Below are 19032 nucleotides of genomic sequence, written 5' to 3'. Positions count from 1 at the left end.
GTCTTAATTGCAAGACGAAAACTTGCAATTCCAAGAATAGAAGATCAAATTGTGACATAAAAAATTCACAATTACCTTTTTTACTTTTTTATATCATGTGACAGGAAAGTTGCATAGTAACCAAAGGCCATGTATTTTGTAATATTTGTGGAAGCATCAGGTTCCATTCACATCCAGACCTTACACACTGGAGAGCAACTTTAGTCAAGGTTCCAACTGAATTTCTGTATAGAGGACCCCGTTTATTTCTATTGTACATTCTATAAAGTAATGCCTCATTCAGTTTTAGACAGTATTTTGGCAAGAATGAACACATTCAACACTTAACATTTTAAAATTGTTGAAAGTAACTGCTTAGTTGAAGGTAACTAAAGGTAACAATTTTTGAACAATGAACAATTTTTATATTGTCTATGCCAGTAGAACTGAAACATCTATGTCAAACATGTAAAAGAAAATAATGCATTTGTTGTAAAGACATCAACTGTTAGTATTTTGTCAGTCAATGTTCTATGATTGACTAAATGTTCCTATTGGATAGAAAAGTAATGATAATGTTTTGTCTGAACGACTCGATTTTGAATTGAGTTTGCTGTTTTGATAGAGTTTGTAAATGTAGAAAAAGGTATTCAGCATTTTGAAGTCTAGAGTTTGTATTTATTTTAGAGATTACAGCAAGACAATAAAGAGGTCCACATGTTTCTCTCCCATTGTAATTTTGGATTCCTTTCTTTCAGAACTTATACAGAACAATACACTTTCACATCTCAGTTGTGTGTGTTTTTTTTTTAAGAAAACAAGCTGTTAGTAAATTAATAGAATGCAAGTATAAAAGGGGCAAAGATGAAACAGATGTTTTTAGGAATTTCTTGAAGATGTCAAAGGACTGGGATTGAGTTGTGCAGGTCATTCCAACAAGAGGAAACATTTAATGAAAAAGTCTGTGAAAGTGCTTTTGTGCTTCTTTTGGGATTGTTACGTCCACAGTGATGTACATTTATTTTTAATACCATTATTGTTGATTAAATTTGTTTCATTGTTATTTACAGGTGTGGGTGTGGTTGAACGTGCTTTTTGTGCTTTTGTTCTATCTCTGTCACGATTGATCACAGGAAACGATAATAATGCAGTGTGTTTAATGGGGTAATCAAAAATCAAAATCCAAAACAGGCTAGAGGTCAATAACGGGGAAAGCAGTCCAAAAACAAGAAACAAGAAAACACAAGGGGACGCAAGAAAACTGGGAAACGGAAAACAAGGACTCCATGAAAACAGAATGAGACAGACTGATGCATGCATTAAGAGCTGGGGGGTGAAAAATTTCAGAATTTGAAAATCAAGGTTAATTGTACTTAATTTGTGTACCGGGAAACATACGCGTATATTCTGTTGCTTACGAAGGGCAGAACTAAATGCAAAAAAAATTATATTTCAACAAAATAAGACAAATGTGTTCAAAAGTTTTCACCCCCCAGCTCTTAATGCATCTTGTTTCCTTCTGGAGCATCAGTGAATGTTTGAATCTTTTTAAATAGTTGTGTTTGAGTCCCTCAAATGTCCTCAGTCTGAAAAGATGTATCTCAAAATCATAAAGTCACTGCTGGAAAGGGTTCAAATATGTAAAGATGCTGGAAAACTGAAGAATCTGCAGGAGCTTAAAGATTTTTCTGAAGAACGCTGCTCAGTTTAACTGTTCAGAACAAACAAGGGACTCATGCACAACCATCACAAAACAGAAAGACAGTCGAGGATCATCAGGTAACAGAACACAGTACTAAGAACCAAGGGTTCCCAAACTCTTGAGTGGGGTTATTTTAATAATTTCAGGAATTATTTTGTCTTGTGGACTTAATGTTAATATCTTTTATGTACAATATCCTACTCAGGACAGTACTAAATAAAATATAACATGCATTTAGTATGATCTCTCTTATTTTTTTTAAAATTACTCATATTTTCACAGATTCTGCAAGGGGTGCCCAAACTTTCGATCCCCACTGTATATGGACAGGTGATAACGAAGAGAGTGGAGACAGCTGAGTGCAATACAGGTGTGCAATTAACAGTGATGGAGGCTTTGTGGGAAATGTAGTGCCTGCAGAGGGGTACCTATGGGGAAGTGAGACCACTAGTGGACACCCAGGGAAACAGAGACTAGACACTGTGACAGTCTCTCCCTTTTCACTCTCTCTCTCTCTCTCTCTCTCTCTCTCTCTCTCAGCGCTTCAGAAGAGATGAAATCAGCAGAACTGATCCATTAGAGTCACATTCACATCTTTGTGTTTTACTTCAGTAATGTTTCACACTTTTCTGTCTGTGTTTAGTGATTTCTCAGACACTCTTGTGAAATGGATCAATGTAGATAAGATCATATCAGCTGATGAAATTAAATCTTTGTGTGTGTTTTCATTGCTGTTGCTGGAGCTGGGGTCATCTGAAGTCCTCTCAGGGTCAGCATCATCTCTTCTCAGTGTTGTGTTCATCAGAGTCTGGATCTAATCTTTAGTCTGGTGTAAGTCTGCTTCCTGATCCTGAACACATGATGACGCTTCAGCAGTGCTTCAGTCTCACAGTTATTCAGTCTATATGCTCAATTTTAATATATCCTGATCATTTCATGAAACCATAAAAGTGTTTGTTTAGCAGTGATTGAGCAAAGTTACCTTAATTTATCTAGAGCTTTTAACAATACACATTGTGTCAAAGCAGCTTTAATAGTATCAATAAAATGCTCTGGATCAAGCATATTTAATGTAAACAGGACTATATTTTATTATTTTAACTGAAGGTTATACTGAAAATCTGACTCAACCACTGAGAGCACCTTACTGAACCAGAAAAAATATTTTTGAAAGATTGTAATTTAAAAACTATTCTGAGAATAATTCAAGATGTTGTATAGTCTATTATAATAGATGCAACCAATTTTAATCATCAGGGTGTTTATTAATGAATGAATAATTATCTCATAGAGATCAGTACTCAGGATTATTATAGAGTAATCCTCCGTCTCTGAGGATGTGATCAGACTGTAGTGTGGATGGATGGAGTCTGGGATCATGATGGTGTTGTCTTCAGCCGCTGCTGCTGTCTCAGGGACGTTGTGTGTTCTTCAGAACATGATGAAGTTTCATCAGAAGGAAAGTTTACAGGTCCGTCTGGATCACATGAGACTGGAAATCACAAACATCATCAGATTATCTTCATTGTTTTATGATCTTGATCTATAACACATTCTGTTATTAACACACAATCACACATCCGTAAACTTTCATCTCACAGAAAATCTGATGAATCTGTCTGAATGTGAAACTTTAGGAGAGTTGTGTGAAGACTAGCATTCCCATAATGAGCAAACACTTACATTCTGGTTTTATTATCTTCATACTGTCACATCTGACAGGTGTCTGTCTGTTTTTCTCTTGTGTTTCTCTGGTTTGTGTCTCATTTCTGGCCTCCATGTTTGTAGTTCTTCCTATCTGGTTTCTTATGCTCCAACGGTTTTCTCTCTGTGTTATTTCATTTCTACATCCCATCTGTTAAATCACACAGAAGACATGAAGAGTTTAGATGAATCCAGTGGTTTTAGTTCAAGTTCAGTTTATATCATCCATGTGACTAAAGCAGTAACAAATAATAGTCAACAGTAGGAACGTAACCATTCACTCAACTCAATGCAATTCATGATACAGATTTCACTATATGATTTTTTTCTTGATTCTTTAACAAAATGAGGTTTTTAAATTTTGTAAATTAAAAGGTGTCCTTTTATTATTTCTCAGACAAAAGGCTGCACATTTCTTTATGAAAGTGAAATCTCCAAAAACAAAACTAAAGTGAAAGTGAAATTTTGTCTGTGCATATTGAATACTATTTGTTTAACCATAGTTTTAATATATACCAAACCATGCATAGTTAGTTTGTGGTTGACATGTACTGTAACTATATTAGCCATGGTTTTTGGTTCCACTTGTAGTAAAACCAGTTTTCATAAGGGTTAGACTGTAGTGTTTGGGAATTTGAAGCAAAAACAGTCTTATTTTAGTTATGTGAAACTTTTCTGCTTAACATCTTAACATCTTAACCTTCACACCTCGCTTTCAGAACAATAAGGTTTGAAAAAAAGATGCGTTTCAGAAGGAAGGGCAAAGAGAAGCAACAGTAATGTACACATAAACACATTCCATTACATCAAAAACACAAAATAATGTTTTTTTTTTTAGCAACATCATACAACCCCTTTAAAACACAGTCTTTGTGCTGGTGTGTGATAGAGTGGGGTTAAACGTCCAGTTAAGAGAGGTTTTTTCCACAATCTACCCAGTTCACCCAAAAATCATCATTCTGTCATTCACACAAGAAGAAGATGAACAGTGCATAGCAATAAAAACAATACAGGTACAGTGCTTTCTTACATAGAAAACATGAAATGCAAAACACTTGTTCAATAAAACATAATCTTACTACTATCTTTACCGAGTATATTTTTTTAAATTTCTATTTCACAGTACAGTAAGAGCTTAAATAATGAATAATAAAAACTCCTGACAAAAAAATAAATAAATATGATTGTTTTAATCACCTTCTGTTGAGCTGAAGAGAAGAAAATGTCTATCACAACTCTGAGATCTCTGCTGATGTTGTGCCGTCTGAGCTTCAGGGGGATTTTAAATAATGAGAAGATGCATATTAAACAGCAGAAAGGGATTCAATTCTGAGAAATGAAAGATTCTTATATCCTGTGAGCAAAGGGCTTCAATTCTAAGAATACAAAAATGGAAAACGCTCTCACCACAAATGCAACTTCAGAGGAAGATCATGATCTTGACTAAAGTATAACACCTGCATTATATTCATTATATAGTCATTATTCATGATACTCAAACCAACACCACTATAAGACCTTATAATGAATAAAACCTCTGACTGTTGTCTAATATAATAATGATATTGCAATTGAATTGAATGATGCAGCACTGAGACAGATCTGTTTGTGATCAGATGAGTTCAGGAGCTGATGTGGTGATGAAGGATAATGTTCAGGTCTACACAAGAGAATAGAAATCACATATCAGATTATTCTTGTTTCGAATTAATAGGGTTTTTATATTCTCAATCTATAATCAATCCTGTAATTTATATGCAATCACACTGACCTGTAAACAGTCACCCGTGACTGCAATAAATTAGTCTGATGAATCTGTGTAATGTGGTACGTTATGACACGAAAAAAGGCAGTGAATTGAACGTTGAATCTAAAATAAGATGACACAATAAAGTGCCATAATGTACAAACACTTCCACTTTGACTTTCACATTGAATTTCTTGATGCTTTCTAATGCAAATACGTTTCTCATTTCTGGCTTCAGTTGTTTTTTTCCCCACAGTGCTGTTGGTTTCTGATGGTATAGTTTTCAGCATGATATCATCCCCTTTTAAACTGCAAATTTTTATCTGTATTCACCTTTCTTTTTAATCAAAAGTTGTGATCAGAGGGTCTGGCTGCAGACTTATACTCTCAGACACTTGCATGCTTCATTTTTATTTTTTGTTTGAATCTAGCCAGGAGAAGACAAGAAAAAGGAACTAAATTACAGCCTCACTTGCAATCTTTACCTACACTCTGCGTTACCCGCGATCCTCAATCGCAATCGACACAAATCATGCGTTTTGAGACAAGACACTTGTTTTAATCTGTCTGACAAGCACTGTTTCTAGATTTCATTCAACTTCTCTCATCTTTTATTCATGAGTGTATGCACTTATCAGACACTGGGATGATAGTGGTAGTTTTGAAACACGTGGGAACAACAGCCTGACTCGGTGATATGTTGAATATGTCTGTGAAGACATCAGTGAGTTCCGCTGCTGATAATGATGCTGATAAAGAGGAGTGATCATCTTTGAGCTTGTTTCGCAGTGAACTCATTTCATGCCAAGCTGCATCAGACAGACCGTGGTTGAAGTCCTTTAATGTGTAAAGGCTTGTGCAAAACAAACCTAAATGATTTTTTGATTAAACACTGTGTCATCCAACATATCGAGACTGTGGAGCTGCAAGGCTGAATTTCGGCACATGCACAGCCTCACACAAGCTAACAGCGTCCAAAGAACTGTGCCAACCAAACCTCTTCTCCTTATCCTACACAATCATCCAGCAATTATACCTCCGTCCAGTTAAGAATACAGATATGAGTGGGCCTTCCTCCCCCTTCAGATCTTCCTATAACACATGCACTCTCTACCTCTTTAACACAACTGCCAAACAAGTCACTTTTTAACTATGGGTCCATATCTGAGAGTCTTGAATTTTGCTCAATTTGGCACTAAACCTTCAATCTGAAGGCTGATTGAAAGCTTCTGAAATACTGACAGCTAAAAATTGTTAAATAACAGATATAATAGCATGCTCTAAACCTCATTGTTTTCAAGCAGACTTCTATGTGATAGATGGAGGATCTCCTTCGTTGAATAAAGCACCTCTCCTCCTGTAATACACAGAAGGAAAGAATGAAGACAACCACATCAGATTCACTGAAACCTGAAACATATATCAGCGCAGGCCTGGTCCTGTACACAGCCACAGAAACACAAACCACACAGATTACAAATCATTCAGACAGAGCAAGCAATAATCCGTTTACTTTAATTAGATCAAAACAAACAAAAGAACTCCTCAATAAGAAACCATCGCAAACAAAACTTACTTTAATAGATGTATTTCCCAAGTGTAAATCGTGGCTGTGGTTTTGATGATAATAACTGAATTACACATGACTGGACTTTCTCTGTAGCACATCAGGTTTTAATTTCAATGGTACAAAGTACAGTAGATACTGAGAGCAAGACACTGGACAGGACTCACAGTTATGCTTTTACTGTAAGCCTGCCAACAAATTACAGTACAATGTCATTGTGAAAAGAAAAAAAAAAACTATATTACAGCAATACATGATCAGTACAGTAAACACTGGAACAGTCTTTAGGCAGAAATGTGCATTGTAACACTATAAAGCACCTTCACATACAAGCAACATGCAAATATAATGACAAATATTATGTTATTTCAGCATATATATATATATATATATATATATATATATATATATATATATATATATATATATATATATATATATATATATATATATATGAGTAATGAATGCATATACAATAAACACTATGGAAGGATGCAAAAACAAGTTCAGCTTACTATGCAACAGAAGAAATTTTCTTTGAATGCAAGACTTCAGATTCATGAGCTGCAATATGGAAATAACTAAGAATAAAGTGTTGTAAACGGTAAAACAGTTTAGACTACAGACCAGTGTATTTAGAATTATGACAATTCATTAAAATAACATGGTGAGAAATACAGCAAGGTTTCTTAACTTTGGCCTTCATTGTCCACTTTCCTGCAGAGTTCAGCTCCAAGCCTCATCAGACACACATGAACAAGCCAATCATGTTCTTCAGGATCACTAGAAACGTTCTGATCAAAAGAGGACCCTGAGGGCCAGAGTTCAGAGCCTCTGCAATACAGCAGCAGCTTTTGTAACGTCAGACAGCATAACCAGATGCTTTGTGCAACTAAAATAACTGCCAGTGTATGACAGCGGAAGCCAAATACATTCAGTTTACAAACAGCCATGAACGCACTTATTTTAGAAATATCTGTTTGTAGTTTGAATGTATTTGGTTATTTTAGAATCTCTTACATGCATCACAAAATACAGGAATACAAAAACACACATAGTAAACGAAAATGCATGAAATATAAGGCAGTGCAAATTGAAACAAATATGATATCATACAAAAACAAGTCTCTGTGTGATTCAGATACTCATGTTCATGGTGTGAAAATGATCAAAGTGCAGCAGCTACAGTTCGATGAAACACTGACCTGAGAAAGAAAGGGTTTAGTGTGTTTGTTAGTGATCAGATGAGTCTGAAAAAGAGTCCAGGAGCTGAACAGACTGTAGTGTGGAGTGATGGAGTCAGAGATGATGATGATGATGATGTTCAGGTCTTCAGCTGCTGTTGTTTGTTCTTGAAATCGTCTGAAGGGTTTTGGTGTGTGGATCTCACCTCAGTTTTTATGTCAGAATGAAACTTCACAGACCCGTCTGGATCGCATTAGACTAGAAATCACAAATATATATTTCAGATTATCTACATATATTGTTTTGCATTTAGAAATTAATCTTCTTGATTAGTAAAACATGTCAGTTAAACAATCACACATCTGTTTCATTCAGAAAGTGATGAATCTGTCTGAATGTGTCTCTTTGTGCCAGAAGAGAAAACAATTAAATCTACAACAGCAAGACTAAAATGTTCAGATATGAACAAACACTTACAGAGTGGTTGATAATTCCTCATACTGTTCCGTCTAACAAGTGTCTGTCTGCTTTTCTCTTGTACTTCACCGGTTTGTGTCTCATTTCTGGTCTCCATTTTTCTTTCTTGTTACAAGGAACCTTACAAGGTTCAGTTTCCCACTGTTCTGTGTTCTCATGCATTTCTATTTCATTTGAATATTAAAACAAGGAATAAAGATGCTCACAACTGTGGTTTTACTGTGGTATTTTGTAGTTAAAGCACAATAACTAAACTATAGATATATATATTGAACTATTTAAACTATTTGAATCTCTTCTGGTGAGTTCATTTACTGTAAATCACAGTTCAGATTCTGATGTGGACCAGCTCCAAAAGACGTGTCATTATTCAGATCAAGTCAGTTCAGTGTTGATTCAGTTCAGATTACATTTTCAGACTTCTTAAATGGCTGCTTGCAATACATACCTCGTGTTAAAGGTCTGTGCCCGGTTGCATGAAACTCCTTAAGCTAAGAAATCCCTTAGATATAAGGTTAAGGGTACCCTTAGTGAAACTTGGGTTGCATGAAAAAACCCTAAGGGTTTCCTTAAGGAACTTAAGGCTGTTATTAAGTTTTCCCCCTTAATTATCTAAGTGTTCTCTTAAGCGTTGCTACAAAGTCCTTAGTGACCATTTCACCTTAATAAATTTAAGGGACCAAAACAGCTCCCTTAAGTCAACTTAAACACAGTGGTGGACGAAGTACACAAGTCAAGTACTTGAGTAAAAGTACAGATACATATAATAAAATATTACTCCAGTATGAGTAAAAGTACTCCTTTCTCAATCTTACTCAAGTGAAAGTACAAAAGTACTCGATTTTTTATGTACTTAAGTAAAAAAGTACTGAAAGATAGATGTTTGCATTTTATATAGGCTACTTAATTTAATTTTATATTAGCACATATTCTTTTTATAATCCTACTGCTCAAAATACCCGGGTTTTTTTCCAAAATAACCACTATATGGAGTCAAGATATATTTTTGTTGTTGATATGGACTACGCTGATGAGAGTAATGTTCACTGTGAAGCTTACACTGTGATGTTCCTGAGAGAAAACAGAGATGACCATCTGATTTTCACCAGTAAGAACAAAGTATTTTAAAGTTTGTTGTTTTACAGAACATCAAAGTTACAGTACAGACCAAAAGTTTGGACACACCTTCTCATTCAAAGAGGTTTCTTTATTTTCATGACTATGAAAATTGTAGAGTCACACTGAAGGCATCAAGAGCTATTTGACCAAGAAGGAGAGTGATGGGGTGCTGCGCCAGATGACCTGGCCTCCACAGTCACCGGACCTGAACCCAATCGAGATGGTTTAGGGGTGAGCTGCACCGCAGACAGAAGGCAAAAGGGCCAACAAGTGCTAAGCATCTCTCGGGGAACTCCAAGACTGTTGAAGACCATTTCAGGTGACTACCTCTTGAAGCTCATCAAGAGAATGCCAAGAGCGTGCAAAGCAGTCATCAAAGGAAAAGAAGAACCTAGAATATGACATATTTTCAGTTGTTTCACACTTTTTTGTTATGTATATAATTCCATATATAATTCCAAATGTGTTAATTCATAGTTTTGATGCCTTCAGTGTGAATCTACAATTTTCATAGTCATGAAAATAAAGAAAACTCTTTGAATGAGAAGGTGTGTCCAAACTTTTGGTCTGTACTGTAACTTTATATATGACATGATAATAAGGCCTGAAGTTAGGAAGAACATTAAGGAAAATATAATTATATTTTCATAATGATTTTTTCTTTCTCAAACCTTGTCTGTGGTTTAAAAACACCCCTGGCCAAACGGGGTGCATCTCTTCCCACTTTGATAATTACTGTAGTTACCATGTTCTGAACATCACATCCTTTCTTTTCTACCCAGGTGTAATCTACATATATATATATATATATATATATATATATATATATATATATATATAGGTGGTTGAATAAAAATATTTGGACATTATAAAAAATTAAAAATCTTAGCTAGACAGTTAGCATCAGCTAACAATATTTACTTATTTTCAGTACGGTTATGAATAAACATTCATGTCTGTCTACTCTTCTAGTTAATCCAAACAATATACATATGTATAACGTTACTGTTGATAAACAATATAAAAACAGACGTCACATAGGACATTTTAATAAAACTGTTTAACATTAGGGCAGCGGGGAATTTGAACGTGCATGAGTTATTGTATTTAATCTGTGTTACTTAAAGTTTTTTTTTTTTAACCTAAAATTGATGTGTCTGCATCGTCTGCACTGGAGCATTTCAGTGGGCTTAAACAGATCACTCTTTACAACGGATTTAGTTCCCAAACAACTGACAATTTTGACCTAAATATGATTTTCAGTTACAATAATTAATCCTAAATTTCGACATTAATAACTTACTTTTAGCAACGTCAGACGCACGCGCGCTCACAATATCTCCCGGTTCTTACTTCTGGGGACTCGCACTAAACGGTTCATTTGAATCAGTGAGTGGTCGACTCCAGAACAGCTGCAATCGGATCACTCTAATTCCTAAACGAATCGTTTGGTGCGATTCGCGATCCGATTTAAAGGTTTATTTTGAAAAGATTCAGTTCGTTCATGATGAGTCAGACACCGCTTCTGAGTGTCGGAGCACGTGATATATTATAGGGAGTAACGATATGTTTTATGAAATGTAGTGAAGTAAAAAGTACGATTTTATGCTTTGGAATGTAGTGAAGTAAAAGTAAAAGTCACTCAAAATAAAACTACTCCAGTAAAGTACAGATACTTGAAAAATGTACTTAAGTACAGTAACGAAGTAAAGCTACTCCGTTACTGTCCACCACTGCTTAAACACAAAATACGATGGCTGATTTAGTGTTAATTGAAGAGGAGGATATACCAAGGCGTGTATTTAATGATCGTAATAATCCCTTGGAGACGATGAATGGTTGATGAAAGGATGAAAATATTATTATTATTATTATTATAACCACTTGCGAAAACAATAATTGCCTTTTCGTCCTCTTTCCAGTTTGGTTTATGTTTTTTTTTCTGTTATGTTTGTACTCTCCATATCAAAAATATATTAATACAATTGTGATTTTAGTGAGGGTTTGGCTTTGTGGTTCATTATGTTCTGTTTACTGTTAGAGGTAGTAACTATAGCAACCGCGGCGATCTTTGCCGTATGTTGTCAGAAACTACTGTGAAACGCTTAGTATAAACACTTAGGTAAGGGTGACAGTTAAGAGGTTTCTTGCAACGCTCTTAATGAAATCCCTTACCTCAGGGATTTTTTTCTCCCTCAGGGAAACCCTCACTTAAGGAATTTCATGCAACCGGGCACTGGAAATATTAAACGACTGTGAAGAGAACTAGAAGCTGGTTTAACAAACGTCCTGACGATTCAGCTTCCAGATGAAACCACCAGGTCACAGCGGCCCTCACGGATTGCAAAGACTTTCCAAATGTTCAATTTGATGTCAACAGAGGCAGAAATCATGTGCAATCCTATCACGTCATCTTTACATGCTCTTCAGTCACCTCAAGAGAGGAGAATCTGAATAAAACCACAAGAAACAGACCAAATGTCTGTAAGACTCAAACAAGCATGAACAATGACAAAGACCCAACGAACCTTGCTCAATAGTGCAATGTGCATGCACTTGAAAGTAAAACAGTTCATAACCCTTTTACAGTATATCCAGTTTCTGCTTTAAACAATATATGTTTATTATTATTATTATAAAAAAAAAAAAAAATCTTGTGAAAGTTTTAAAAAAAGGCAAAAGGGCAAATGCTTTTACCGGCAATGAACAGCATTTCAGTAAGTGTTTGTCTAAAGCATGTTTACATGCAGGACATTGACTTTAACATCCAAATTTATTTAGTCATTTAATTTTACATTGCTTCTTGATCACTGACTGGAACAACGATTCAAATAAACCCTGGACTTTCAGCTAACTGATACCAGTTTGTTCTGTGGATAGGCCTATTTCTTTCTTCACACACATTACCATAAGATTTTTTTATTAATCTTCTGTTGTGTTTTTAAAATGGTTGTCTGTAATGTCTGTATTTTTGTGAAGGTTACCACTGTGTTGAAGAGTAGAGCCTACAGTATGGTTACAGTCGGTCAAGGATGGGTCTATTACAAATGTTAAGACTATAAACTGCTTTATTTAAACTGCAATAATTGCTGTTGTTGATGCAGTGACTTGTTGACTTGCTATTTTCAGTTAAATGCATCTGCTTAATACTAAAGGACATGAAGATGAATGCTACTATATGATGGTTAGAGTTAACGGTAACACTTTGTTTTAAGGTGTACTTGTTACATGTTACATGTACTGACTATTATAATAAAGCAATAAGCCCCAAGAGGCCTTCGTGTTTAACAACATGTAGTTAATTAATATTACTCAGTATTTAAATGTAAGATTACACTATAACAAGGACAACTTAAAATAGTGTCCTTTTTCTACAAAAACACTTTTTGTAAATAATATGATCACTGATCATAATCTAGATGTGCTCTGTTTGACAGAAACCTGGCTAAAACCAGATGATTAGATTATTTTAAATGAGTCCACCCCCCAAGATTACTGTTATAAACATGAGCCGCATCTAAAAGGTAAAGGGGGAGGTGTTCCTTCAATTTATAACAATGTTTTCAGGATTTCTCAGAGGGCAAGCTTAAAGTATGACAGTTTGAAGTAATGGTGCTTCATTTAACATTATCCACAGAAACAAATGTTAATGATAAATCCCCTGTGATGTTTGTACTGGCTACTGTATACAGGCCACCAGGGCACCATACAGACTTTATTAAAGAGTTTGGTGATTTTACATCTGTAAGGTCAAAATGATCAAAGACGGTCAAAAATGATCAAAAACTTCTGTTTTTCCTGTCCCAAACTATCTTGAGTAACAAAAGGCCCATTTGGCATTCCTGATGACATTAAAGTGATGATATCAATCAAGGCCTGTAGGCCAGCATGTGTTTACATCGGGGGTCTGATAATTGTCACACCTTTTGCACAATGGGTGAAGCTGTAGTCTGCTGATTGGTCAGGTTGAATGTCTCACATTTGGGTTTCAGTCACATGGTCAAGGAAGGGATAAAAGAAGACTGTGAATGTTTCTCAAGGCTTTTTCTCTCTTCTGGCTTTTCTTTGCTGACTCTTTCCTTTGCTGGAGCTCTCTTCTCAGGGCCTTGCCCTCTCTCCCTCTATTTCTCCCTCTCTCTATCTCCCCCTCTCTCTTTCCTTTTCAGGTAATATTTTACATATATGTTGGGTACAGTTAACTCTATGTTTTACCATCCTTCATCTATTTTGTAACCAATTCAAGTGTAACCTTAACAAAATATTGTTATTAAACCATTTTAATTATTAATTGTGTTAACTAGTCTTGATTCAATATTAACTTTGAAGTGCTACCTATTGCAATACAATATAGTCACTTAATAGCCACGCTCTCCCACATATTAAGCTATTGTAACTGCACTTATTTCCATCGTTGGTATAAGTGGCAGTGGGTGGTAATAGACTAGAAATGTACAGTTTTATAACATCGTGCTGATAACGTTTCTTTAGTCATTTCGGCAATCCTACAGCCTAAACCTCTGTTGGCAAACCACCCTTACACATCCGAGTTAGTTCTGGCTGCAGATACAGTTTTAATAGTTGGTGATTTTAATATCCATGTTGATAATGAGAAAGCTGTATTGGGATCAGCATTTATAGACATTCTGAACTCTATTGGTGTTAGACAACACGTTTCTGGACCTACTCATTGTCGAACTCATACTCTAGATTCAATACTGTCACATGGAATTGATGTTGATAGTGTTGAAATTATGCAGCCAAGTGATGATATCTCAGATCATTATTTAGTTTTGTGCAAACTTCATATAGCCAAAATTGTAAATTCTACTTGTTGTTACAAGTATGGTAGAACCATACCTTCTACCACAAAAGACCGCTTTTTAAGTTATCTTCCTGATATATCCGAATTCCTTAGCATATCCAAAATGTCATAACAACTTGAGGATGTAACTGTCAGGGTGCATACTAGACAGAGGACTCAGAAGCAGAGTAGAGAAAAAGGAGAATCTTTATTCTCGCCACAAAACACAAAATAACATAAACAATAATAAAATGCTCTGGCACACACAGAGATCTCCGAGCTGGCCGGCACACTGCGGACCACTCGCGCTGCCGGATCTCTGAGCTACGGATCCTTAGACGGGAAAACAGAAGGTGAGACTGAGATTTGGAACTATACAAAACATGGGCAAAGACAAAACAATCTACTCACAACGACAGACAGAAAAGCAGAGACATATAAGGGAGTTGGGGAACGAGCGACAGGTGGGGAAGAATCAGCTTGTGATCTGCACAACCCCGCCACGATCAGCGCTGATTGCCCAGACCACAAGCTACCGGACAGACAGGACAACACAGACCGCAGGGGAAGCTGAGACAGCACCCTGCACCGTGACAGTACCCCCCACCTCAGGGACCCCTCCTGGCATCCCCGGAGGACTCACCAGGACGCTGATGAAATTGATCAATGAGCGCGATCTAGAATGTCGCGAGACGGAATCCAGCATCTCTCCTCTGGACCATAACCCTCCCAGTCTACCAGATATTGATGACCTCTACCCCTACGCATCACATCAATGAGCCGCCGTACAGTATAGGCAGGCGACCCCTCGATGAGCCTAGTAGGCGGAGGGGCAGAGGTCAGCGGCTGAAGGGGGGAGTGAAAGGTGGGTTTAATCTTAGAAACGTGGAAAACTGGGTGGATCCTTCTAAACTGAGGGGGCAATTTGAACCATACTGACACTGGACTAAGCACATTGGCGATGATAAACGGTCCAACAAATTTGGGTTCCAGTTTACGTGAGGGCAGTCTGAAGTTAATATCCTTAGTAGACAACCAGACTCTCTGACCACACGTAAAGAGGGGGCTTAGTATGGTGACGGTCCTCCGATTCCTTGTTCCTCTCGCAAACCCGTAGATGAGACCGAGAGGGAGTTATGTGCATACTCTACCATGGTCAACCTGGAACTCCAAGATGACAGTTCAGCAGACGCCACACAGCACAGGACTCTCTCCAAATCTTGGATTTGCATGCTCGGTCTGACCATTAGTCTATAACCGGAAGATAGGCTCGCAGTCGCCCCGAGCTGTTGACAGAACTCTGACCAAAACCTAGACACAAACTGGAGACCTCTGTCACAAACCACATTCACCGGGAGGCCATGAATACGGAAAACGTGATCTAAGACCGTAGTCGCTGTCTCCCTCGCTGACGGCAATTTGGGGAGGGGAATAAAATGGACTGCCTTTGAGAACCTGTCCACCACAGTGAGAACTACCATCTTGCCCCTAGATGGAGGCAAGCCCAGTCACAAAGTCCATCGCTATGTGTGACCAGGGCCATGAAGAGACCGACAACGGCTGAAGTAGCCCTGCTGGGGGTCGATTGGATCCCTTACCCGCAGCACAAATTGGACAGGCCGACACAAACCGTCGAGCATCCTGCGCCACGGACGGCCACCAAAACCACTGCTTGATTAACCTACAAGTACTAGTCGCTCCAGGGTGGCAAGCTAGACTAGAAGAGTGGCCCCACTGAAGAGCGCTAGTTCAGACTGATTCAGGTACAAAGAGCAGACCCTCTGGGCATCCAGTGGGAACAGAAGTATCGCGTAGTGTCGCGCGGACCTTGGACTCCACCCCCCAGGTGACCACAGCCACAACCCGTTTGAGATGCAAAATGGCCACCGGGAGGGTGGGAATAGCCTCAGCCTCAAAAACCCACGTCAGGTTTACCATTCTTAAGCCCGGGCGATAAGAAATTGTTAACCTGAAAGGTCCAAAAAATAATGCCCGGCATTCCGCGGGGGTTAAACCATATATGTTAAACGGGATGTATTTTCTCATCCAAAGTTGATCTTTGAGACAAAACTGCCCCAACCCCCACCTCCGATTCATCCACCTCCACAATTAACTGATGAGACGGGTCAGGGGTAGTTAAAATGGGGGCTGAAATAAATTGACTCTTAAGGTTCTCAAATGCAGCTTGGGCCTGCAACGACTAACAGAATTGTTTCCTTGTGGAGGTGAGATCAGTAAGAGGAAGGGCGATCTGGCTAAAGTTCCGAATGAATCGCCTGTAAAAATTGGCAAACCCCAGAAAGCGCTGGACCGCTCCACGACTATCTGGGGTGGGCCAATCAGCAACTGCCTTTACCTTGGTGAGATCCATTCGGATACCTTCAGGCGAGAGAATAAAACCCAGGAACGGAACCGACTGTGCGTGAAACTCACACTTCTCCAACTTAATGAATAAATGACTCTCCAGCAGCCGCTGGAGCACTCGCCTGACGTGCTGGACATGATTGTGCTCATTCTGGGAAAAAATCAGGATGTCGTCAATATAAACAAAAACAAACTGATCGACCATGTCTCGGAGCACGTCGTTGACGAGTGCCTGAAAGAACGCTGGGGAGTTGGAAAGCCCAAACGGCATAACTAAATACTCAAAGTTCCCTGTATGGGTGTTAAAGGCAGTCTTCCATTCATCCCCCTCCCTAATCCGAACCAAGTGATAAGCATTGCGAAGGTCCAACTTCGTAAAGATGTTTGCCCCCTGAAGGAGCTCGAAGGCCAATGACATCAATGGCAAAGAATAATGATTCTTTACCGTGATGTCATTCAAGCCCCGATAGTCAATACAGGGGGACAACGAACCATCCTTCTTCTCCACGAAGAAGAACCCCGCCACGGCTGGAGAGGATGAGGGACGGATAATGCCTGCAACCAGAGAATCATGTATATACCTCTCCATGGCCTCCCGCTCCAGACCCAACAGAGAGTAAAGGCGCCCCTTAGGTGGAGAAGTGTCAGGAAGCAGGTCTATCACGCAGTCGTACGGGCAGTGTGGAGGCAGAGATGAAAGTCGGGACCTACAGAAAACCGCTCTCAAATCATGGTAAGCCTCTGGTACATCCACCAAGTTAGTCAGCTCCTCCTGCAACACAGAATGAGACAAGACAGCGGGAAAAGCAGCACCCAAACACTGAGCTAAACAGAAAGGGCTCCAAGCCAAAATAGAACCACGGGTCCAATCAATATGAGAGTTATGTTTAACCAACCAGGTGTGACCCAACACCACTGGAGAGGTGGGCGAGTGATTGAGGTGAAATCTAATCTCTTCAGCATGATTACCAGACAAAGTTAATGTGACAAACTGGGTGGTGTGAGTGATATTAGTGAGATGGGTGCCACAAAGGGTCCTGGCAGAAATAGGTTCCCCAGACGAGTTGCCAATCTGGAATCCATGAAGTCGCCCTCCGCTCCAGAGTCAATCAATTCTGAAACCTGGAAAACAGCTCCCCAAAACTGTACTGAAGCTTGGAACTCTGAATGGCCAACAGGTGGCAGTCGAGTTGTAGTGACGCTCACCATGTGCTCTCCCTTGTGTGAAAAGCGTCGCCCTGCCACAGGGCATGCAGCTACCACGTGACCCACCTCACCGCAGTACAGACAGATCTGATTATCCAAGCGACGGCGTCGCTCTCCTATTGTCAGCCATGCTCTCCCAATCTGCATAGGCTCCTCCTCCGGGAGGATGCGGCGTTGAGACATCGTGTCACATGCTGCTCCATACGGGACCCCGGTGACGTGTTCATGGGGAATCCCCTCTCTACGGTGCCGAGAACGGAGAGTTATCCGGTTGTCGACATAAATGGCTAGGTCGATAAGCCCATCCAAGCCAGGGGGCAGCTCTAGTGAATAGATCTCATCCTTCACCTGCTCTGCCAGGCCGTGGAGGAAGTGATCCCAGAGAGCCTTCTCATTCCAGCCGCAGTACGTGGCGATCGTGTGGAACTGAATGGAGTAACCAGACACCGACTGCTATCTGTGCTGAAGCAGCGACAATGCTCGTTCTGCTTCAATACCGCGTGCCGAGCGGTCAAACACCTTGCGCAGCTCCCTCGAGAATGCCTCAAATGACGCACAACAGTCATGCTTGCTGTCCCACATGGCCGTTCCCCATTCTCTCACTTGACCCACCAGGAGAGTGATGACGACCGCCACTCTGGATTGCTCCGTGGGGAAACAGGAAGGCTGGAGAGTGAAAGTCAGTGAGCACTGGGACAGAAATGACTGACATGTATAATAAAATACAATAATAAAATGCTCTGTCGCACACAGTGATCTCCGAGCTGGCTGGCACACTGCAGACCACTCACGCTGCCGGATCTCCGAACTACGGATCCTTAGACAGAAAACAGAAGGTGAGACTGAGACTTGGAACTATGCAAAACATGGGCAAAGACAGAACAATCTACTCACGATGACAGACAGAAAAGCAGAGACATATAAGGGAGTGGGGGAATGAGCGACAGGTGGGGAAGAATCAGCTCGTGATCTGCACAACCCTGCCACGATCAGCGCTGATTGCCCAGACCACGAGCTACCGAACAGACAGGACAACACAGACCGCAGGGGAAGCTGATAAGGCACCCTGCACCGTGACAGTAACAGAAACTATGGATTCCCTCTTTTCTAGCATTTTAAATACAGTTGCTCCTTTACGCTTTAGGAAAGTTAAGGAAACCAGTATGACACCATGGTATAAT

The 19032-nt window shown here is 39.2% G+C and overlaps 1 long non-coding RNA gene across 1 annotated transcript; it reads right to left on the bottom strand.

Moving 5' to 3' along the window:
* Nucleotides 1-2932: 2932 nt before the first annotated feature.
* Nucleotides 2933-5394, bottom strand: LOC127986359 (uncharacterized). Its single transcript, XR_008160827.1, has 3 exons — nt 4583-5394; nt 3365-3536; nt 2933-3173 (listed from the first exon to the last, which is right to left on the bottom strand). It is a non-coding gene; the product is annotated as an uncharacterized LOC127986359 (long non-coding RNA).
* Between the last annotated feature and the right edge of the window lie 13638 nt (nt 5395-19032).

Source organism: Carassius gibelio, chromosome B21, assembly GCF_023724105.1.
Source record: "Carassius gibelio isolate Cgi1373 ecotype wild population from Czech Republic chromosome B21, carGib1.2-hapl.c, whole genome shotgun sequence".
Lineage (NCBI taxonomy): Eukaryota > Metazoa > Chordata > Actinopteri > Cypriniformes > Cyprinidae > Carassius > Carassius gibelio.
This window is presented reverse-complemented; position numbering and strand designations above follow the sequence as displayed.